Below are 22,188 nucleotides of genomic sequence, written 5' to 3' on the forward strand. Positions count from 1 at the left end.
ACTGGGATATTTTTGCCTGCTGCCTGACCTTTTCAAATCAATCATTCCTTTGAATTTTTTTCTCTGTAAATGGATTCTGTTTCTTCCAAGTGGATTTGAGGAAGACTGAGATAACAATTGCTGCATATATATATATATATATATATATATATATACATATATATATATACACATATATATATACACATATATATATACACACATATATATATATACACACATATATATATACATACATATATATATATATATATATATATATATATATATATATATTTAGTAGAGAAGTTGTGACTTTACAAAACAGTCACACATAAAATACAGGATTCCCATACACCACCCCACCACCAACACTAGCATTGGTGGTGTGGAGCATTTGTTAGCATTGATGATAGCACATTAAAAAAAAATAACTGTACTACTTTTTTTTTTTTTTTTTTTTTTTTTTATAATCATCATTTTATTGAGATATATTCACATACCACGCAGTCATACAAAACAGATTGTACTTTCGATTGTTTACAGTACCATTACATAGTTGTACATTCATCACCTAAATCAATCCCTGACACCTTCATTAGCACACACACAAAAATAACAAGAATAATAATTAGAGTGAAAAAGAGCAATTGAAGTAAAAAAGAACACTGGGTACCTTTGTCTGTTTGTTTCCTTCCCCTACTTTTCTACACATCCATCCATAAACTAGACAAAGTGGTGTTTGGTCCTTATGGCTTTCCCAATCCCATTGTCACCCCTCATAAGCTACATTTTTATACAACTGTCTTCGAGATTCATGGGTTCTGGGTTGTAGTTTGATAGTTTCAGGTATCCACCACCAGCTACCCCAATTCTTTAGAACCTAAAAAGGGTTGTCTAAAGTGTGTATAAGAGTGCCCACCAGAGTGACCTCTCGGCTCCTTTTGGAATCTCTCTGCCACTGAAGCTTATTTCATTTCCTTTCACATCCCCCTTTTGGTCAAGAAGATGTTCTCCGTCCCACGGTGCCAGGTCTACATTCCTCCCTGGGAGTCATATTCCACGTTGCCAGGGAGATTCACTTCCCTGGGTGTCTGATCCCACGTAGGGGGGAGGGCAGTGATTTCACCTTTCAAGTTGGCTTAGCCAGAGAGAGAGGGCCACATCTGAGCAACAAAGAGGCATTCAGGAGGAGACTCTTAGGCACAAATACAGGGAGGCCTAGCCTCTCCTTTGCAGCAACCGTCTTCCCAAGGGTAAAACTTATGGTAGAGGGCTCAACCCATCAAACCATCAGTCCCCTATGTCTGTGGTCATGTTAGCAACCATGGAGGTGGGGTAGGCGAATACCCCTGCATTCTCCACAGGCTCCTCAAGGGGGCACTACATCTTTTTTTTTTTTTTTTTTTTTTTTTTTAACTTTCCCTTCTTTTTTCAAATCACCTGTATGAAAAAAAAAGTTAAAAGAAAACAAACATACAATAAAAGAGCATTTCAAAGAGACCATAGCAAGGGAGTAAGAAAAAGACAACTAACCTAAGATAACTGCTTAACTTCCAACATGTTCCTACTTTACCCCAAGAAAGTTACATAATATAGCAACATTTCAGTGAACTTGTTCCTACTACAACCATCAGAAATTAACAGACCATAGTCATTACTGGGCATCCCCAGAACGTTAAATAGCTTATCTGTTCTTCCTGGATTATTGTTCCCCCTTCCTTAATTGCTCTCTACTGCTAGTTCCCCTACATTCTACATTATAAACCATTTGTTTTACATTTTTCAAAGTTCACATTAGTGGTAGCATATAATATTTCTCTTTTTGTGCCTGGCTTATTTCGCTCAGCATTATGTCTTCAAGGTTCATCCATGTTGTCATATGTTTCACCAGATCGTTCCTTCTTACTGCCGCGTAGTATTCCATCGTGTGTATATACCACATTTTATTTATCCACTCATCTGTTGAAGGACATTTGGGTTGTTTCCATCTCTTGGCAATTGTGAATAATGCTGCTATGAACATTGGCGTGCAGATATCTGTTCGTGTCACTGCTTTCCGATCTTCCGGGTATATACCGAGGAGTGCAATCGCTGGATCGAATGGTAGCTCTATATCTAGTTTTCTAAGGAACTGCCAGACTGACTTCCAGAGTGGCTGAACCATTATACAGTCCCACCAACAATGAATAAGAGTTCCAATTTCTCCACATCCCCTCCAGCATTTGTAGTTTCCTGTTTGTTTAATGGCAGCCATTCTAACCGGTGTTAGATGGTATCTCATTGTGGTCTTAATTTGCATCTCTCTAATAGCTAGTGAAGCTGAACATTTTTTCATGTGTTTCTTGGTCATTTGTATTTCCTCTTCAGAGAACTGTCTTTTCATATCTTTTGCCCATTTTATAATTGGGCTGTCTGTACTATTGTCATTGAGTTGTAGGATTTCTTTGTATATGCAAGATATCAGTCTTTTGTCAGATACATGGTTTCCAAAAATTTTTTCCCATTGAGTTGGCTGCCTCTTTACCTTTTTGAGAAATTCCTTTGAGGTGCAGAAACTTCTAAGCTTGAGGAGTTCCCATTTATCTATTTTCTCTTTTGTTGCTTGTGCTTTGGGTGTAAAGTCTAGGAAGTGGCCTCCTAATACAAGGTCTTGAAGATGTTTTCCTACATTATCTTCTAGGAGTTTTATGGTACTTTCTTTTATATTGAGATCTTTGGTCCATTTTGAGTTAATTTTTGTGTAGGGGGTGAGGTAGGGGTCCTCTTTCATTCTTTTGGATATGGATATCCAACTCTCCCAGCCCCATTTGTTGAAAAGACCATTATGGCTCAGTTCGGTGACTTTGGGGGCCTTATCAAAGATCAGTCGGCCGTAGATCTGAGGGTCTATCTCTGAATTCTCAATTCGATTCCGTTGATCTATATGTCTATCTTTGTGCCAGTACCATGCTGTCTTGGCAACTGTGGCTTTATAATAAGCTTCAAAGTCAGGGAGTGTAAGTCCTCCCACTTCGTTTTTCTTTTTTAGAGTGTCTTTAGCAATTCGAGGCATCTTCCCTTTCCAAATAAATTTGATAACTAGCTTTTCCAAGTCTGCAAAGTAGGTTGTTGGAATTTTGATTGGGATTGCATTGAATCTGTAGATGAGTTTGGGTAGAATTGACATCTTAATGACATTTAGCCTTCCTATCCATGAACATGGAATATTTTTCCATCTTTTAAGGTCCCCTTCTATTTCTTTTAGTAGAGTTATGTAGTTTTCTTTGTATAGGTCTTTTACATCTTTGGTTAAGTTGATTCCTAGGTACTTGATTTTTTTAGTTGCTATTGAAAATGGTATCTTTTTCTTGAGTGTCTCTTCAGTTTGTTCATTTCTAGCATATAGAAACATTACTGACTTATGTGCATTAATCTTGTATCCCGCTACTTTGCTAAATTTGTTTATTAGCTCTAGTAGGTGTATCGTTGATTTCTCAGGGTTTTCTAGATATAAGATCATATCATCTGCGAACAATGACAGTTTTACTTCTTCTTTTCCAATTTGGATGCCTTTTATTTCTTTGTCTTGCCGGATTGCCCTGGCTAGCACTTCCAGCACAATGTTGAATAACAGTGGTGACAGCGGGCATCCTTGTCTTGTTCCTGATCTTAGAGGGAAGGCTTTCAGTCTCTCACCATTGAGTACTATGCTGGCTGTGGGTTTTTCATATATGCTCTTTATCATGTTGAGGAAGTTTCCTTCAATTCCTACCTTTTGAAGTGTTTTTATCAAAAAGGGATGTTGGATTTTGTCAAATGCTTTTTCAGCATCTATTGAGATGATCAATTGATTTTTCCCTTTCGAGTTTTTAATGTGTTGTAATACATTGATTGTTTTTCTGATGTTGAACCATCCTTGCATGCCTGGAATGAACCCCACTTGGTCATGGTGTATGATTTTTTTAATGTGTCTTTGGATTCGATTTGCAAGTATTTTGTTGAGGATTTTTGCATCTATATTCATTAGGGAGATTGGCCGGTAGTTTTCCTTTTTTGTAGCATCTTTGCCTGGTTTTGGTATTAGATTGATGTTAGCTTCATAAAATGAGTTAGGTAGTGTTCCATTTTTTTCAATGTTTTGAAAGAGTTTGAGTAAGATTGGTGTCAGTTCTTTCTGGAAAGTTTGGTAGAATTCCCCTGTGAAGCCATCTGGCCCTGGGCATTTATTTGTGGGAAGATTTTTGATGACTGATTGGATCTCTTTGCTTGTGATGGGTTGGTTGAGGTCTTCTATTTCTTCTCTGGTCAGTCTAGGTTGTTCATATGTTTCCAGGAAATTGTCCATTTCTTCTACATTATCCAGTTTGTTGCCATACAGTTGTTCATAATATCCTCTTATAATTTTTTTAATTTCTTCAGGATCTGCAGTTATGTCACCTTTTTCATTCATTATTTTGTTTATATGGGTCTTCTCTCTTTTTGATTTTGTCAGTCTAGCTAGGGGCTTGTCAATCTTGTTGATCTTCTCAAAGAACCAACTTTTGGTGATATTTATCCTTTCTATTGTTTTTTTGTTCTCTATGTCATTTATTTCTGCTTTAATCCTTGTTATTTCTTTTCTTCTACTTGGTTTAGGATTGGTTTGCTGTTCATTTTCTAGCTTCTTCAGTTGATCCATTAGTTCTTTGATTTTGGCTCTTTCTTCCTTTTTAATATATGCGTTTAGTGCTATAAATTTCCCCCTTAGCACTGCTTTTGCTGCATCCCATAGGTTTTGGTATGTTGTGTTCTCATTTTCATTCGTCTCTATATATTTAGCAATTTCTCTTGCTATTTCTTCTTTAACCCACTGATTGTTTAGGAGTGTGTTGTTTAACCTCCAGGTATTTGTGAATTTTCTAAGTCTCTGATGGTTATTGACTTCTAATTGTATTCCATTGTGGTCAGAGAATGTGCTTTGAATAATTTCAATCTTTTTAAATTTATTGAGGCTTGTTTTATGTCCCAGCATATGATCTATTCTGGAGAAAGTTCCGTGAGCACTAGAAAAGTATGTGTATCCTGGTGATTTGGGATGTAATGTCCTGTAGATGTCTGTTAAATCTAATTCATTTATCAGATTGTTTAGGTTTTCAATTTCCTTATTGGTCTTCTGTCTGGTTGATCTATCTATAGGAGAGAGTGATGTGTTGAAGTCTCCCACAATTATTGTGGAAACATCAATTGCTTCCTTTAGTTTTGCCAATGTTTCTCTCATGTATTTTGTGGCACCTTGATTGGGTGCATAGACATTTACGATTGTTATTTCTTCTTGCTGAATTGCCCCTTTTATTAGTATGTAGTGGCCTTCTTTGTCTCTCAAAACATCCCTGCATTTGAAGTCTATTTTATCTGAGATTAATATTGCTACACCTGCTTTCTTTTGGCTGTAGCTTGCATGAAATATTTTTTTCCATCCTTTCACTTTCAATTTCTTTGTGTCCCTGTGTCTAAGATGAGTCTCTTGTATGCAACATATTGATGGTTCATTTTTTTTGATCCATTCTGCGAATCTATATCTTTTAATTGGGGAGTTTAATCCATTTACATTCAACGTTAAAACCGTGAAGGCATTTCTTGAATCGGCCATCTTATCCTTTGGATTATGTTTGCCATATTTTTCCCTCTCTCTATTAATATCCTTTATTGTACCCATACCGAATCTCTTTAGTACTGAACCTTTCTCCAAGTCTCTCTGTCCTGTCTTTGTTTCTCTGTCTGTAGGGCTCCCTTTAGTATCTCCAGTAGGGCAGGTCTCTTGTTAGCAAATTCTCTCAGCATTTCTTTGTCTGTGAAAAATTTAAGCTCTCCCTCAAATTTGAAGGAGAGCTTTGCTGGATAAAGTATTCTTGGCTGGAAATTCCTCTCTCTCAGAATTTTAAATATATCGTGCCATTGCCTTCTCGCCTCCATGGTGGCTGCTGAGTAGTCACTACTTAGTCTTATGCTGTTTCCTTTGTATGTGGTGAATTGCTTTTCTCTTGCTGCTTTCAGAACTTGCTCCTTCTCTTCTATGTTTGACAGTGTGATCAGTATATGTCTCGGAGTGGGTTTTTTTGGATTTATTCTATTTGGAGTTCGCTGAGCATTTATGATTTGTGTATTTATGTTGTTTAGAAGATTTGGGAAGTTTTCCCCAACAATTTCTTTGAATACTCTTCCTAGACCTTTACCCTTTTCTTCCCCTTCTGGGACACCAATGAGTCTTATATTCGGACGTTTCATATTATCTATCATATCCCTGAGGTCCATTTCGAGTTTTTCAATTTTTTTCCCCATTCTTTCTTTTATGCTTTCATTTTCCATTCTGTCATCTTCCAGGTCACTGATTCGTTGTTCACCTTCCTCTAGTCTTGTACTATGAGTGTCCAGAATCTTTTTAATTTGGTCAACAGTTTCTTTAATTTCCATAAGATCATCCATTTTTTTATTTAGTCTTGCAATGTCTTCTTTATGCTCTTCTAGGGTCTTCTTGATTTCCTTCATATCCCGTACTAGGGTCTCATTGTTCATCTTTAGTTCTTTGAGTAGCTGCTCTAGGTGTGTCTCTTCTGGTCTTTTGATTTGGGTGCTTGGGCTTGGGTTATCCATATCGTCTGGTTTTTTCATATGCTTTATAATTTTCTGTTGTTTTTGGCCTCGTGGCATTTGCTGTCCTTGATAGGGTTCTTTTAGGGTTTGTAGACCAGTTGAAGTCCTTATCTCTAATTTATCAGATCTACAGCTTCGTGGAGTACACTTTCTCTAACTAACCAGCAGGTGGCGTCCACGAGCCACCTGTTCTCCACAAGCCAGATCTCCCCTGCTTAGCCTTTTTGGTGAGTGGGGGAGTGAGTCTTGTGGGGCCCAATTGGTGTCCCAAGCTTGCGTGTGTAGTTGGTGTTGCCTGCCCTGTATGTGGGGCGTGTTTCTGGGCAGTCGGGGAGGGGGGGTGGCCCTAACAATCAAATCTCCCTGATGATCCTAGAGTTTTAAAGCTACTGCAATAGTCTAATCCTTCAGTTCAGTCCTGCCACAGTTTGTCTCTGCCACTGACCCACAAGTCTTTGGTATTGGCGTATGGCTCCTGAGACTTGCAAGTGGGCCCCTCTTCCAGGCTGTGTACCCCGGGTCCTCTGTTGAGGGATGACTGTGCTATGTCACAGGTGAGTGCCGTCCCCCCAGGGTAGTTCTGGGCTGCTGGGCTGTGTTGGGAGGCTCCCAGTCTGCTCAAATGATGGCTGAATGGGGCTCTGTTAATTCACACTGTTCCCCCTTCCCAGCTCTGGGACATTCAGCTGAGGTTGCAGGGAAGGCTAATGTCCACGCCCAGTTTTGTGGTGTGTGCCTGTTATTTGAAGCACTTCCGTCACACTGGGTTGTCTGGGGCAGCTCTGGGCTATGGGGCTGGCGATGGGCAGGAGTGTTTCCTGTCCACCAGGATGGTGGCTGTGAGCGGACACCCCCCTTTTCTTGGGAAGTTGTGTTGTTTAGTGAATTTTCTCAGCCACTGGATTATTGCCTTTTGTCTCAGAGCTCTCTTAGTTCTGCTCTTGACTTGACGTGCCCAAATTTCAATTCTTTGAAGCTTTCTGTATTGAGCTTCTTAGAGTAATTGTTTTAGAAAAAGCAAAAAGGATTTAAAAAAAAAAAAAAACAAAAAAAAACGGCCCTCCTCAGAGATCTAATGGGTTATTGAAATGCTAATAGACAAAGCAACCAGGGCCATTAAGGAAAGGTGCCCTGGGCAGAGAGATCAGCCTTGCTTCGGGATTTGCATATGCGCCTCAAGGCCTGATCTCCGCCCTTCCCCTTTCTGTGTTCACCAGAACTCCAAAAATCCTCTGCTTTTACTTTGGAGCTTCTCGTGTTGTTTTCCTTCTATGCCCGTCTCCTCTCTGCTGGGCTGGCTGCTCTCAGAGTCTCTGGTGTCTGGCCTCAGTCTATCTATGGTTGGAGTTTGAATCAGTAGAATGAGTTTCCGATGAGAGCAGCCACTGCAATTCTCCCTTCTCCTTCCTGGAGCTGACAGCCCCTCCTCCCCCGGGACTGAGCCTGGCAGGGAGGGGCGCGGGTCCCCTGGCCGCAAAAACTTACAGATTTCGCTGATCTCAGCAGTTCCACGTTTTCATGAGTGTTGTATGAAGTATGCCCAAAGACAGATTGCTCTGTGGTGTCCAGTCCACGCAGTTCCTGGCTTTTTACCTACTTTCCTGGAGGAGTAACTAAAACATACAGCTCACCAGTCTGCCATCTTGCCCCGCCTCCGGTAATGTCTGTACTACTTTTTAACAGTAGTTGCCTTTGTTGCAACTGATGAAAGATTATTAAAATAGTTCTATCATGTTATTTTATATTAGATGTATGTTTTCCCATATATCAGTCTGTTATTACCGCCTTGTATTAGTATAGCACATTTGTTATAATTCATGTAAGAACCTTCTTATACTTGTACCATTATCTATAGTCCATCATCTACAATAGGGTTCCCTGAGTTGTACTTTCCTATGTTTTATCTTTTAATTTTTATTCTAGTGATATATACAACCTAACATTTCCCCTTTTAACCTATATATTTCAGTGCCTTTGATTATACTCACCGTAATGTGCTACCCTCACCACTATTCGTTTCCAAACGTTTACCATCAGCCTAAATAGAAATTCTGTGCAAGTTAAGCATCAACTCCCCATTCTCTAACCCCAATCTATCTATAACCTATATTCTAGATTCTAACACTATGAGTTTGCCTATTATAATCAGTTCACAACAGTGGGATCATGCATTTATTCTTTTGTGTCTGGCTTATTTCACCTAGTGTCTTCAGGGTTCATCCATGTTGTTGCATGCATCAGGACTTGATCTGTTTTTATGGCTGAATAATATTCCATTGTATGTATATACCACATATTGTATATCCATTCATTGGGTGACGAATGCTTGGGTTGCTTCCATCTTTGGCAATTGTGAATAATGCTGCTATGAACATGGGAATGCAGATATCTGCTCCAGTCCTTGCTTTCATTTCTTCTGGGTATATACCTAGTAGCAGGATTACTGGATCATATGGTAATTCTATACTTAGCTTCCTGAGCAACCCAAACTGTCTTCCACAGCAGCTGTGACATTTTACATTCCCACCAGCAATGAATAAGTGCTCGTATTTCTCCATATCCTCTTCAAAGAACCAGGACTTTAAAACTCCTACAAGAAAATGTAGGGAAGCATCTTCAAAATCTTGTGGTAGGTAAGTTTCTGTTTTTTTAATAGTGGCCATTCTAGTAGGTGTGAAATGATATCTCATTGTGGCTTTGATTTGCATTTCCCTAATAGCTAGTGATGTTGAGTATCTTTTCATGTACTTCTTAGCCATTTGTATTTCCTCTTTGGAGAAGTGTCTATTTAAGTCTTTTGACCATTTTTTAATTGGGTTGCTTGTCTTTTTATTGTTAAGTTGTAGGGTTTCTTTATATATTCTGGATATTAAATCCTTATCAGGTATCTGCTTTACAAATATTTTCTCCCATCGAGTAGGTTGACTTTTCACTTTTTTGACAAAGTCCTTTGATGCACAAATTTTTTAATTTTGAAGAGGTCCCATTTATCTATTATTTCTTTCATTGCTTGTGCTTTGGGTGTAAAGTCTAAGAAACCATTGCCTACCAGAAGATTTTGAAGATGCTTCCCTACATTTTCTTCTAGGAGATTTAAAGTCCTGGTTCTTATATTTAGGTCTGTGATCCATTTAGAGTTAATTTTTGTATATGGTGTCAGATAGGGGTCCTCTTTCATTCTTTTGCATATGGATATCCAGTTCTCCCAGCAGCATTTGTTGAAAAGACTGTTCTTTCCCAGTTAAATGAAATTGGCAGCCTTGTGAAAAATCCATTGGCCACAGATGTGGGGGTCTATTTCTGAACTCTCAATTACATTCCATTGGTCAATATTTCTGTCCTTGTGCCAGTCCCATGCTGCTTTGACCACTGTAGCTTTAACGTCAGAAAGTCAGGAAGTGTGAGTCTTCTAACTTTGTTCTTCTATTTTCTAAATGTTTTGGCTATTCGGAGCCCCTTACCCTTCCAAATTAATTTTATAATTGGCTTTTCCAATTCTGACAAGTAGATTGTGGGAATTTTGATTGGCATTGCATTGAATCTGTAAACTAATTTGGGTAGAATTGACATCTTAACAATATTTAGTCTTCCAATCCATGAACACAGAATGTCCTTCCATTAATTTAGGTCTTCTTTGATTTCTTTTAGCAGTGTTTTGTAGTTTCCTGTGCACAAATCCTTTATATCCTTGATTAAATTTATTCCTAAATATATGTTTCTTTTAGTTGCTACTGTAAATGGAATTACTAGTTTATAGAAACACTACTGATATTTTTTGTGTTGATCTTGTGTCCTTTCACTTTGCTGAACTCATTTATTAGTGCTAGTAGCTTTGTTGTATAGTTTTTGGGACTTTCTATAATAGGATCAGGTCATTTGCAAATAGTGAAAGTTTTTCTTCTTCTTCCTTTTCCAATTTGAATGTCTTTAATTTCTTTTTCTTGCCTAATTGCTCTGGATAGAACTTTTAGCACAATGTTGAATAACAGTGGTGACAATGGGTGTCCTTGTCTTGTTCCACATCTTAGAAGGAAAGCTTTCAGTCTTTCACCGTTGAGTGTGATGTTAGCTGTGGGTTTTTCATATATGCCCTTCATCATGTTGAGGAAGTTTTCTTCTATTACTATTTTCTGAAGTGTTTTTATCAAGAAAAAACACTGGATTTTGTCAAATGCCCTTTCTGCATCAATTGATATGATCATGTGTTTTTTTCCCTTTGTTTTGTTAATGTGGTTTATTACATTAACTGGTTTTCTTGTGTTGAACCACCCTTGCATATCTGGGATAGAACTCTCTTGGTCAGAATGTATAATTCTTTTAATGTACTGTTGGATTCGATTTACAAGTTTTTTCTTTTTTAAGGCTTTTTGCATCAATATTTATAAAAGAATTTGGTCTGTAATTTTATTTTTTTTGTAGCATCTATTTGGTTTTGGTATTAAGGAGACGTTCGCCTCATAGAGTGAGTTAGGTAGTGTTCCCCCTCTTCAGTTTTTTGGAAGACTTTGAGCAGTATTGATATTAATTCTTGGGATGATTGGTAGACTTCACTTCTAGATGTTTTCTTTGTCAGGAGGTGTTTGATGACTGATTCAATCTCTTTTCTTGCAATTTGTCTGTTGAGGTCTTCTATTTCTTCTAGCATCAGTGTAGGTTGTTCTTGTGCTTCTAGGAATTTGTCCATTTTTATCTATGTTGCCTAATTTGTTGGCATACAGTTGTTCATATTATCTTCTTATGATCCTTTTTGTTTCTATGGGGTCAGTAGTCATGTCTCCCTCTCATTTATGATTTTATTTCTTTGCATTTCTCTCTTTTTTTGTTTGTTAATCTAGCTGTCACTTTTATTGATTTCTCAAAGAACCAACTTTTAGTTTTGCTGATTCTATTTTTTTTAATCTCAAATTTCATTTATTTCTGCTCTACTCTTCGTATTTTCTTTCCTTCTGCTTGCTTTAGGATTAGTATACTGTTCTTTTTCTAGTTCCTCCAGGTGTGCAGTTTGGTGTTTGATTTTATCTCTTTCTTTTTTAATGTAAGCGTTTGGGGCTATAAATTCTCCTCTCAGCACTGCCTTTGCTGCATCCCACAAGTTTTCATGTGTTGATTTCTGATTTTCATTTGTCTCAAGATATTTACTGATTTCCCTTGCAATTTTTTATTTGATCCACTGACTGTTTGAGTGTGTTGTTTAACTTCCATATGTCTATGAATTTTCCTGTTCTCTGTTATTGATTTCCAGCTTGATTCCATTATGTATGGTCAGTGAAGGTGTTTTTCATAATTTAAATTCTTTTAAATTTATTGAGATTTGTTTTGTGACCCAACATGTGATCTACCCTGGAGAATGATCCATGAGCACTTGAGAAGAATGTATATACTGCTGTTTGGGGGTGCAAAGTTCTGTATATGTCTGTTAGGTGTAGGTCGTTTACCATATTATTCAAGTTCTCTGTTTCCTTATTGAACTTCTGTCTAGATGTTCTATCTATTGATGAAAGTGGTGTATGGAAGTCTCCAACTATTATGGTAGATATGCCTATTTCTCCCTTCAGTGCTGCCAGTGTTTGCCTCATGTATTTTGGGTACCCATGGATAGGTGCATAAATATTTATGATTGTTATTTCTTCTTGGTGGATTGACCCTTTTATTAATATATAGTGTCCTTCTTTGTCTCTTCTAACAGTTTTGCATTTAAAGTCTATTTTGTCCAATATTAGAATAGCTACCCCTGCTCTCTTTTGGTTATTATTTTCATGGAATACCTTTCTCCAAACTTTCACTTTGAACCTATTTGTGTCTTTGGGTCCAAGGTGAGTCTCTTGTAAACAGTATATAGCTGGATCTGCTTTTTTACCCATTCTGCCAATGGGTGTCTTTTGATTGTGGAGTTTAATCCATTAACATTCATTTTTATTAGTTTTAAGGCAGTACGTACTTCAGCCATTTTATCCTTTGGTTTTATATGTCATATAAATATATATATATATATATATATATATATATATATAATATATATATTTGTCTCTCTTTTTACCCTTGTAGTTACCCTTACTGATAATCTTCATTTCTTCACACTACAAGCCATTCTTTCCTATCTTCTCCTTTTAGCCAACAGAACTCCCTTTAATATTTCTTGTAGGGCAGTTTTCTTGTTGACAAACTCTTATCAGTTTCTGTTTATCTATGAATATTTTAAACTCTCTCTCATTTTTAAAGGACAGTTTTGCCAGATAAAGAATTATTGGCTGGTAGTTTTTCTCTTTCAGTACCTTAAATATGTCATACCACTGCCTTCTCACCTACATGTTTTCTCACAAGAAATTGGCACTTAGTCTTATTGCAGAGCCCTTGTAGTGATGGATTGCTTTTCTCTTGCTGCTTTCAGAATTCTCTTTTTATCTTTGGCATTTGACATTCTAATTAGTATATGTCTTAGAGTAGGTCTAATAAGATTTATTCTGTTTGGAGTATGTTGCGCTTCTTGGATATGACTATTTATGTTTTTCATAAGAATTGGGAAATTTTTGGCCATTATTTCCTCAAATATTATTTTGCCTTTTTCCCTTCTCTTCTTCTGGGGCACCCATGACACATATGTTTGTGTGCTTCATGCTGTCATTCAAATCCCTGAGCCCCTGCTCAATTTTTTTTTGTTCTTTCTGTACCTGTTCTTCTGTCTGTAAGATTTTGATTGTCCTTTCTTCTAGTTTGCTGATTCATTCTTCTCATTCTTTCTCATTCTTCTCATTCATTCTTGTTCACATCTGCTATTGTATGCCTCTGTTATATTTTAAATCTCTTCTGTTGTGCTTTTCATTCCCATTTCTGTTATGTTTATTTTGATACTTCAAATTCTTCTTTATGCTTGCATATTGTCTTTTTAATATCCTTCATCTATTCAGCCATATTTTCCATCATCTCCTAGAATTGATTTAGAAGATTTGTTTGAACATCTTTGATTAGTTGTTCCAAATTCTGTGTTTCCTCTGAAGTTTTAAGTTGTTCCCTTGACTGGTCCATATCTTTGTATTTCTTAGTATGGCTTGTAACTTTTTTGCTGATGTCTAGGCATGTGATTATCTTGATGAGTTTACTCTGAAGGTCAGTTTCTCTCCTTGCCTAGGCTTTTATTACTGATTGACTTTGTGTTAAGGCTCTTCTTTGACTCTTGGTTCAACTTATTCTGGATCTTTAGGGCAGCCCATGTTTAATGTTCAGATTTTCTCAGCTCTTCTGCAAGTGATTCTTTCCCTGGATATGTGGTAGAATTTTTAAGATCGTACTTTTGTGGAATTATTTCACTCTGAGGAGAAAGCTTCCTTTTCTCTGTTCCTTCTCTGGGAATCTTGATCTGTTCTGTTTGTTTTTGTTTTGTCTCCATAGTTTTTTTAATACTCCTGTCATTGTAGTTGCTTTTGCCTGGGGGGCAAATCCTGGGAGGAGGGTCATCCCAAGATGACTTTCCCAAGTCAGTATCTCCCAGCCAAAACAGGGCCAGAGAGCCATGAAGTGGGTGCAGACTGTCTCCCAAGTGCCTTGGGGAGGGAAGCAGGAAGGATGACACAAACTTTTTTATGGCTTCCCAAAGCTGTGCTTTTCTGGCCTGCCCAGTAAATACAGCCCTTCAGCTAATTATTCCACGCAGCCCTGAGGGAAGCACTGCATCTTTAAATCTCCACCACCTCTGCCACTGTCTGAGGTAGAGTTGAAACAATGGCTGCCCCCTCCTTTGTCCAGAGTGGGTTGAAACAATAGCTCAAAGCCAGGACCCAGCGATCTGACTTCGCTAATCAAAAGCCGTGAGTTGTGATTGGCTGTGCCCACCCCTGTTCTTGGGGAAGAGGATTTTTATGTCCTTTTCTGTCTTCAGTGAGCTTACCAGGGACTGGACCCCAAGGTGGCCAACCACAAGAGTGGAGAATGGGCACTGGCAGCTGCCATGTGAGAGAGCAACTCACTGTTCTTTACCATGGTTTATCAGCCTCTTTCCTCTGTTCTTTCCTGGATGTTGTACAATGTTCTTCTGGCCTCCAGAACTCCAGAACAGTTGTCTCCCATAAAGATGCCTTTTCCAGAACCTTCCAACCACCTAACATTGTAGGGGGAAGAAAGGGGAACTGGGAAAGAAAAGTAATCTCCCATATTCTGACAGTAAAGTTTCCTACCTCTTCAGCCCCCTGCCCATGCAGGAATGATTAGAGATATTACTCCCTTCCCTAGGGCCACCAGCCCATAAATGTGAACCTTCCCCCAGCTCCTAGAACTGTGCAAGTGCAGTTCATATACTTTTGGGTGACTATTATCCTTGTGTGGTGTGTGTAACATAGCCCTTCCTTAGATTAACAACAAAACCAAATACAATTAGATTTTCCAAGGCTTCCCCAAACACTTGTAATAATGAGTTTTCTTGGACTGTTCCTTTTTGGTCCACCAGCTGATTATTATTTTCAGAGGACGCTAATGACAACCCAGGTGTGATATCTACAAAGCCCCACATTAAAGCAGCTTGCATCACAAACCTGCCATTCAGGTAATGACTATTGCCCTCTGGAAAAACAAGCTGGGGCTGCACTCCGGGAAGTTTGTGAGGTGATGCTTGGATACCCGAGAAGGGTGTGGGGGCAGTCTTAGGAGTTGACTTGGTGGAACTGGGCAAAAAGGTCAAGGAAGGCTTCCTGATGTTTTAGTTGAATACAGGATAAAATTTCAAGAGGGTGGAAAGAGCTTCATTGAAGAGAGATGCTTTCTTGTTTTCTACCAGGTGAAATCAATTTCCTTATAATACAAACAAAGGTTACAATTATGATTCCTTACCATGATTATGGGTGGCAGAAATTGCAGTTAGGCAAAGGAACTATTTTATATTGTATATTGTAATATCCTTCTCAAGGCATTTCCTGACTTCAAGAACTTTCTTATTTTGTCTTTTTAATAGTGAATGGTGCTGTCGTAGGCTCATGGTAGGTGCTTAATAAATACTTCTTGGTTGTTTCTTTATTCCAAATAAAAAATGAATTTCTTGAAAAGAAACAATAATAACATTGCTAACAATAGTGAAAGCGACCAGTCCAAGCTGAATTAGTTTAATGTGGAATATGACATTATCACAGGTGGTGGTGGTGTTTTTCTTAAAATCTCATCCTTTGTTTGGTCCAATGTGTAAAGAAATGGTCCTTGAAGAGAATTCAGGAAGATTTTTATAAGTGGATACTCTTCATGTCAATGCGAGCATACATTTTAGTGTTGTGTTAGCCAACATGGTGGACAAACTGGTACAGATGTTACTCATCCTCTCCAATAGGCCTTATTAGTGGTGAACTTCTCATGGCTTGTACTGTGCATTGAGGCCAGAAATAATTTGGGACAAGGTGATTAATCTTTTTAGTTCCCAGACTTCATTTTGTTTCCACTCTTGGTGAGAACCTAGGAAATACCTTCCTTGAAGGCCTTACTTAATCAGTGCTCTTGCTGGTTGAGCTTGCTTTAAGCAAGACATTTCTAATGGGATTCTAATGATGCCACCTTTTCTGCTATGTTGTTTATCCAGTTCAATCTTTTTGAACCACTCAATTATGGATAAGATTCAGTCTAAGAGAAATGTCACGCAGCTGATGGATTGGAATGGTCTATAATCTTGCTACTCAAAGTTTGGTCTGTGGGCCAGCAGCCTCAGCTTCATTAGAATGCAGAATCTTGGGCCTTACCCTATACCTACGAGATCAAAATCTGCATTTAAACAAGATCTCCAGTTAATATATATGCCTCTTAATAACTGAGGCACTCCTGATGTACAAAATTTGGGGCTAGATGGGGATCCACAACTATTGTTTCCTAGAGTGTTAGAAATGAGAAACTGAAATCTTCATGATATGCTTTTGTGATAAGACTCTGCATAAAAATTTCCAGATGAAGACCATTGAACATATTTTATTTTTTATGTAACTGTGACCTGTCCATTACCACCACCTTCTTTTCATCCTTTTTCCAAGTTTGATAGAAGATAGGATTGAGCACAAAGTCCTACTGGACCCACCCATTTAAGGTGTGAGGTCCTCTGGTTTTGGAACTTGCTATGCTTTTAGTATAAGCTTTCCTGGCATTGATCAGTTGAATTTCTGGCTAAGGTAGTTGCAAGTTAAGAGAATGCCTCTGCGCATGGAGGGTTGAATGCTTTGAGATTTAGGTAATGTGAGCATATAGCTCTGGTCAGAAAAGTTTGTCCCTCCTTGGTCTTGAGTATCCACTTCTGGTTTTGTACTATTAGCATATGAATTATTTGATGTCAAACTACTAATTGCCTCTGAGAAATCCTTCTGGTCTCAAAAAAGAAAATCCAGGTTTCTCATCCCTGAGATAAAAACCACTCGAAAGCTTTCATTGACACATGTTGTCCTTGTTTAGGTTTTACATAACTCTTGAGCAACCATTTTTGACCTTATGTGACACTGTAGAAAAAGCAAGTACCTTGGGTACAAATCCTGGTTCCACCATTTTTTAGCTGTACAACCACAGGCAAGTTAATTCACCCCACCTGAGCCTCAGATTCCTCAACTGTAAAATGAAGATAATAATAGTTTGCAGGGATATGACAAGTGTTAAATAAGATCATGAATGTAAATCTCAGTCCAGAATAGAGATTTTAAATATTTCTTGTAGTATATGTGTATAGGTAAGTCACTTATATGAGTGGTATGTTGTGTGTGTGTACTTTAAAAATTAGCATAAATTGACTTGAAGTTTTTATTAGATGACTCCTAACAAATTTCAAAGGGTGGTCTTCATGAGTACTAGGACATTCCAGCAGGTCCTGGAATGACTAGACACACACACACACACACACACACACACACACACACACACACACACACACGGTTCTCCGTTAAACTCCTAAGTATGGTTAGGTCATAAGATCATTATGTCAGAGGCACTGTCTTCTTTTCCTTTGTGGATGACCTAATTGTAAATATATTTTAGAAACTCTCTTATCCTCTTCAGAAAGGTGGTTACATGTAGATGTTGTAATAAAATAAATGAGAAGGTGATGAGTCATACACATGGGAATGAACTGAGGCATACAGGAAGCTGGGGAAACTAACATTGTTAAATATACACAAATAACCAACAAAATACATTAGGGGACATATAAATACCCCAAATCTTAAAAATATTTATTGATTAAAGGCCATATAAGAGTATAGCACTTAAAATATAGCATTATGAAGAAACATGCCTAGGAATGAATAATATTCACAGCTCTTAACAACTTAAACAATCGAAGCTAAGAGCTACCTGATAATCATGACCATCTAACATGTAAGGACCTTATGGTTTCTCGGTGAAGGAGAACATTGCTCACTCACACTGAAAACTGACTACCCTTAAGTGAAATTCTTGATCTGTGTGATACTGTAAGCATAAATATTTACAGAGAAACTATTACTGTCTCTGGAATGAGGAACTTAAAGACAGAGTCAAAAGGAATTGAAACTCAAAGATTAGATGGAGAAAAATTTGCTGGGTATCCCAGCATGCTGTGGTGAGGAGCAGGGGGCTGTCCCTTCTCTCTGGATTGGAGCTGTACTGCTAGGTCCCCATTTGTGAAGAGGCAGAGAGGGGAGGTGTGAAGATATGTGGGTAATGGCTTTACTCTGCCATCTTTGAAGAGGGAAGACCCTGTTTTTCCTCCTGGAGATTTTGGTGCATCTGTAGTTATTGGACCTGCACTTTTATAGAGGTCTATTTCAATGTTAAAATGACTAAAATCATGGTTGAAAATTTTGGGAGGATGGTGAGGGATTATATCATCTGTTGCCAAAAGTAAGCAAATAGTAGACTCTTTTAAAAATATTGTTTTGGTTATCTATTACTGCATGAAAAAGTACCCTAAAGCTTCACTGGCTTAAAGCAATAATCATTTTTTCGTCTCATGATTCTATGAATCAGAATTTGGGATTCAGAGTTGTGGGAATGACTTGACTCTGCTCCATGATTTCAGGGGCCCAGTGGGGATGGCTTGAGTGACTGGGGACTAGCTAGAATGGTTTGGCCAGAGGCATATGTCTGGAGTCTCAATTTTGGTTGTTAGCCAGATACATCAGTTCTCCTTCATGTGGCCTCTCCGTGAGGCTAGCTTGGACTTCCTCACAGCATGATGGTCTCAAGGTAATTGCACTTCTTAGATGGTGGCTGACGTCCTAGAGTAAGTATTCCAAGAAGACAAGACCCAGCGTGCAAGCATTTATTAAGCCTCTGCTAGTGTCATGCATGCTGATGTCCCATTAGCTAAATCAAGTCACCTGGCAAGTCTAGGGTCAATGTGGGAGGGACTACACAAAGTCATGAGTCCTGGATTCATTGGAGGCCACCAATATCTATCCCATACTCAGAGAAAAATAACATTATTTAGTATCCATTTTCTATTGTTAAAAGACTCAATAGGTACTTATGTAACTATGGTGCAATATTGCTTAATGTCCATAAAAAGTAGTTTTGGAGTTATTTTTATCCCAAAGAAATTGTATGCTGTATTATTTGACATAAAGTAAACCTTTTTATTTCCATGCTATATACAGTCTGTGCTAAACAATTTATGTAAGTCCATCTGTAAAGAAAACAAAAATGTCCAACCTCTAGTGCCTACTGCAGGTTTGATTATTCCTTGCCAATATTGGTGCCTTTACAAATTGGTTTTGGTTTAATAGTGCATACTTTCATTATTTTGGCTTTTCATACATTTAGAATTGTTATTTTTAATTTGCTGTAAGTTTTAAAAAGTATGTGATGCTCTCTTCGATTCTGATGAACCATGTGTCAGAGATGCTGGAGTAGTGGGATGAGATCTGGGTCCCAGTTAGGCTCAGCCATCCTTTCTAGATCTCAGCTTCCTCATCTCTTAAATAAGAGGGTTCAATCAGTTGATTGCTAGGTTTTCCTCAAACACTTATATTTTTAAAATTTCAACTTATATGAGATGCTTTGGCTAATTATTACAGAAATATAAAATGTGCATTTTGGAAATATTAAAACCACCCCATATTTCTTTAAAGAAAAATTTGCTTATGTTTTCCCTATAATGAATTTTGTGTCACATGTCTTAGAAGTGTTTTCCTCTAGGAGTCTCTTATTGGTATGTGCTACTCTTTTACTTTGTTATCAAGAAATCTAAGAGGTAAAGGAAATGCATAGGCTAACTAGCAAATGTTCATCTAAGAAACTCATTATTGCAGCCTAATGCTTTTGGCAAAACATTTGATTAAGCACCTAGACAAGATTTTGCTATACTTAGATGGAAACAATTTTTTAGAGTTTTGTGAAATACTCTTTAGCATTATTCTTATTTCTAAGTTTTTATTTAGCTATGTTTCCTGGAAGTGTTCTCTGCAGTTATTTAAAATGAAACTCTTATCATAAACATTTGGGAATGACATGAAGAAATTTCTTATTTTTCTATTAGCTGCCATTAATGCTTAGGGAGAGTATTAAAAAACTAGTAATGCAGAAACATACAAACAAAAAAGCACCAGAAACTATGAAAGCAGTGGCTCTCAAACAAGGCTGTGCATTGCAGTTACTTGGGTGGGTGCGTGGGGCTTTAAAAAATATTGATGCCTGGGTTCCAACCCTTAGAGATTTTGATTTATTTGGTCTGGAATATGGCTTAGCATTGGAATTTTTGAATCTCTCCAGGTGTTCCTGAGATGCAGCCAAGTATGAGCACACCTCTGCCCTAAAGAAAACTTCTCTGACTACCTTCTCTTACTCATCTTTTCTCAATATGATATGAGGCCTTGCTCCCACCCTTCTCAGCTTTATGACGTCTCCTCCAACAAACACTCCAAATCCACATTCCTTAGTAATGAATTTTTATGAAGTCTAGTTCCCAATTTCTCAAATCATTAATGGGGTAGGTGTGTAAAATTGTTGGTGGGAATATGGACATTTAGGAAAGACATGAATTGGGTTACATTTAAAAATAATGGCTCTATCCACCCAACGATTTTGTGGTGCTATTGGCAAATATGTTAACATAAATATTAAATCCCCAAATAATACTTTAGGCTTCTCTGGATTAGCCAACTCTGTTTAATTGGGATTTGGGAAGTGGAATGATAACTGCTAATTATTCAAAGTGTTTCCGTATGAAAACAATAGAATTTATCACAGGTAATGGGAACAGTCTTCTTTATGTGGGTGTGTGTTGATCAAAACCAAATGCAAAGAAGTCTTTGGTTGGTAACTCATCTGATTACACAGATGATTTGTAATGAGTATTTTGCAAGTTTTCTGGTTGATTTAGATGTGGGAGAGAGGTTATCTTAAGTGTTATCTAGACAGAACTTTTGAAATTGTCTATTCGGGCAAATGGTTTAACTTCATTCTACTTGTTTCTACTTAGTGAAATAGAGGCACTTCTTTACTGATGGGGTGACTAACCATCCCAGTTTGTCTGGGATGAGGAGTTTCCTGTGAAAACTGGGACGAGCTGGTCACCTGGCTTTTTTTTTTGGCTATGATTGTCAGGGGCTGGCTTTCTATTCTTTGGGTATCAAGAATCAGAAACACCAATTGTTTTAAAGGGAAGACTATCCAGCTATAACTTATGTCTAGCTCAGAAAAAAATATCAAAAGCAGTCCTTTCCAAGAGAATATTAAAATCTGGAGACAGAAACTATACTGGACATTGCCCATGTGTTAGACAATAGTCACTTTTAATTTGCTATCAACTGTTAAAGAAGTCAAAGACCAAGATCCAAACCCAGCTGGACCAATGCAGTGAGTTTTTGGGGAAGTGCTTTTACCTCTCTGTATTTCAGTTTCTTTGTCTGTAAAATGCAGTTCAACTCGCCTATTCCAATGGTCCCTTAAATTTCTAATATCCTAGAATTCCATGTGCAACATTCTGATGATGTCTTATGGGAAGTACAGATGGACTTTTGCCTTCCTTTTCGTCAGCATCGCTCCTCGGTACTGACCTCGGGACAATGACCCACGCTGCTACAATTAGAGAAAATGGCATCTTCCTCAGAGGCCGGAGGTACACAGCCTCAGTACTCTAGCCACCTCTGCAGCTCAGCATAATACTCTTGATCCTAATATTGGTGATTCAAATCTTGGAGATGTCACTTCCCCTTTCAATGTCTTAGAGTCTTGTCTTTAATGAAGTTTTTTTTTTTTTTTTTTTTTTTTTTTTTAAATGTGAGATGGCATAGTTTTTGGTTATTTCACAGTCTAAGTGAGGCTTTCTGGCCCTCCCTTCTCTGTTGCTCTTCCCGCCTTTACTGCTGGCAGAGCCCGTGAGCTGGACATGCACACTTGTCATCCCTGGCTGCATGGCTGCAGGCACCAACCGGGTCCTGTGGCCATCAGCTGTGACATGTGCGAAGCATTAAGGACCCTTGGGATCGTGTGTGGACGAAGCTCTGAGAACTCCTGGTCGGGGTGAGACCTTGAGGTCCTGTTGCATTTTATGATATATATAAAAAAACACGATGCAGCTGGTGTGGGGTTTATTGGCTACAAAACTGCGTCACAGTGATAGGAATCTGAAGATTGTGGTGGGAGAGTAGAGCTTTAAACTCATAAACTTTGGTTTGG

This window comes from Choloepus didactylus, chromosome 18, assembly GCF_015220235.1.
Source record: "Choloepus didactylus isolate mChoDid1 chromosome 18, mChoDid1.pri, whole genome shotgun sequence".
NCBI lineage: Eukaryota > Metazoa > Chordata > Mammalia > Pilosa > Megalonychidae > Choloepus > Choloepus didactylus.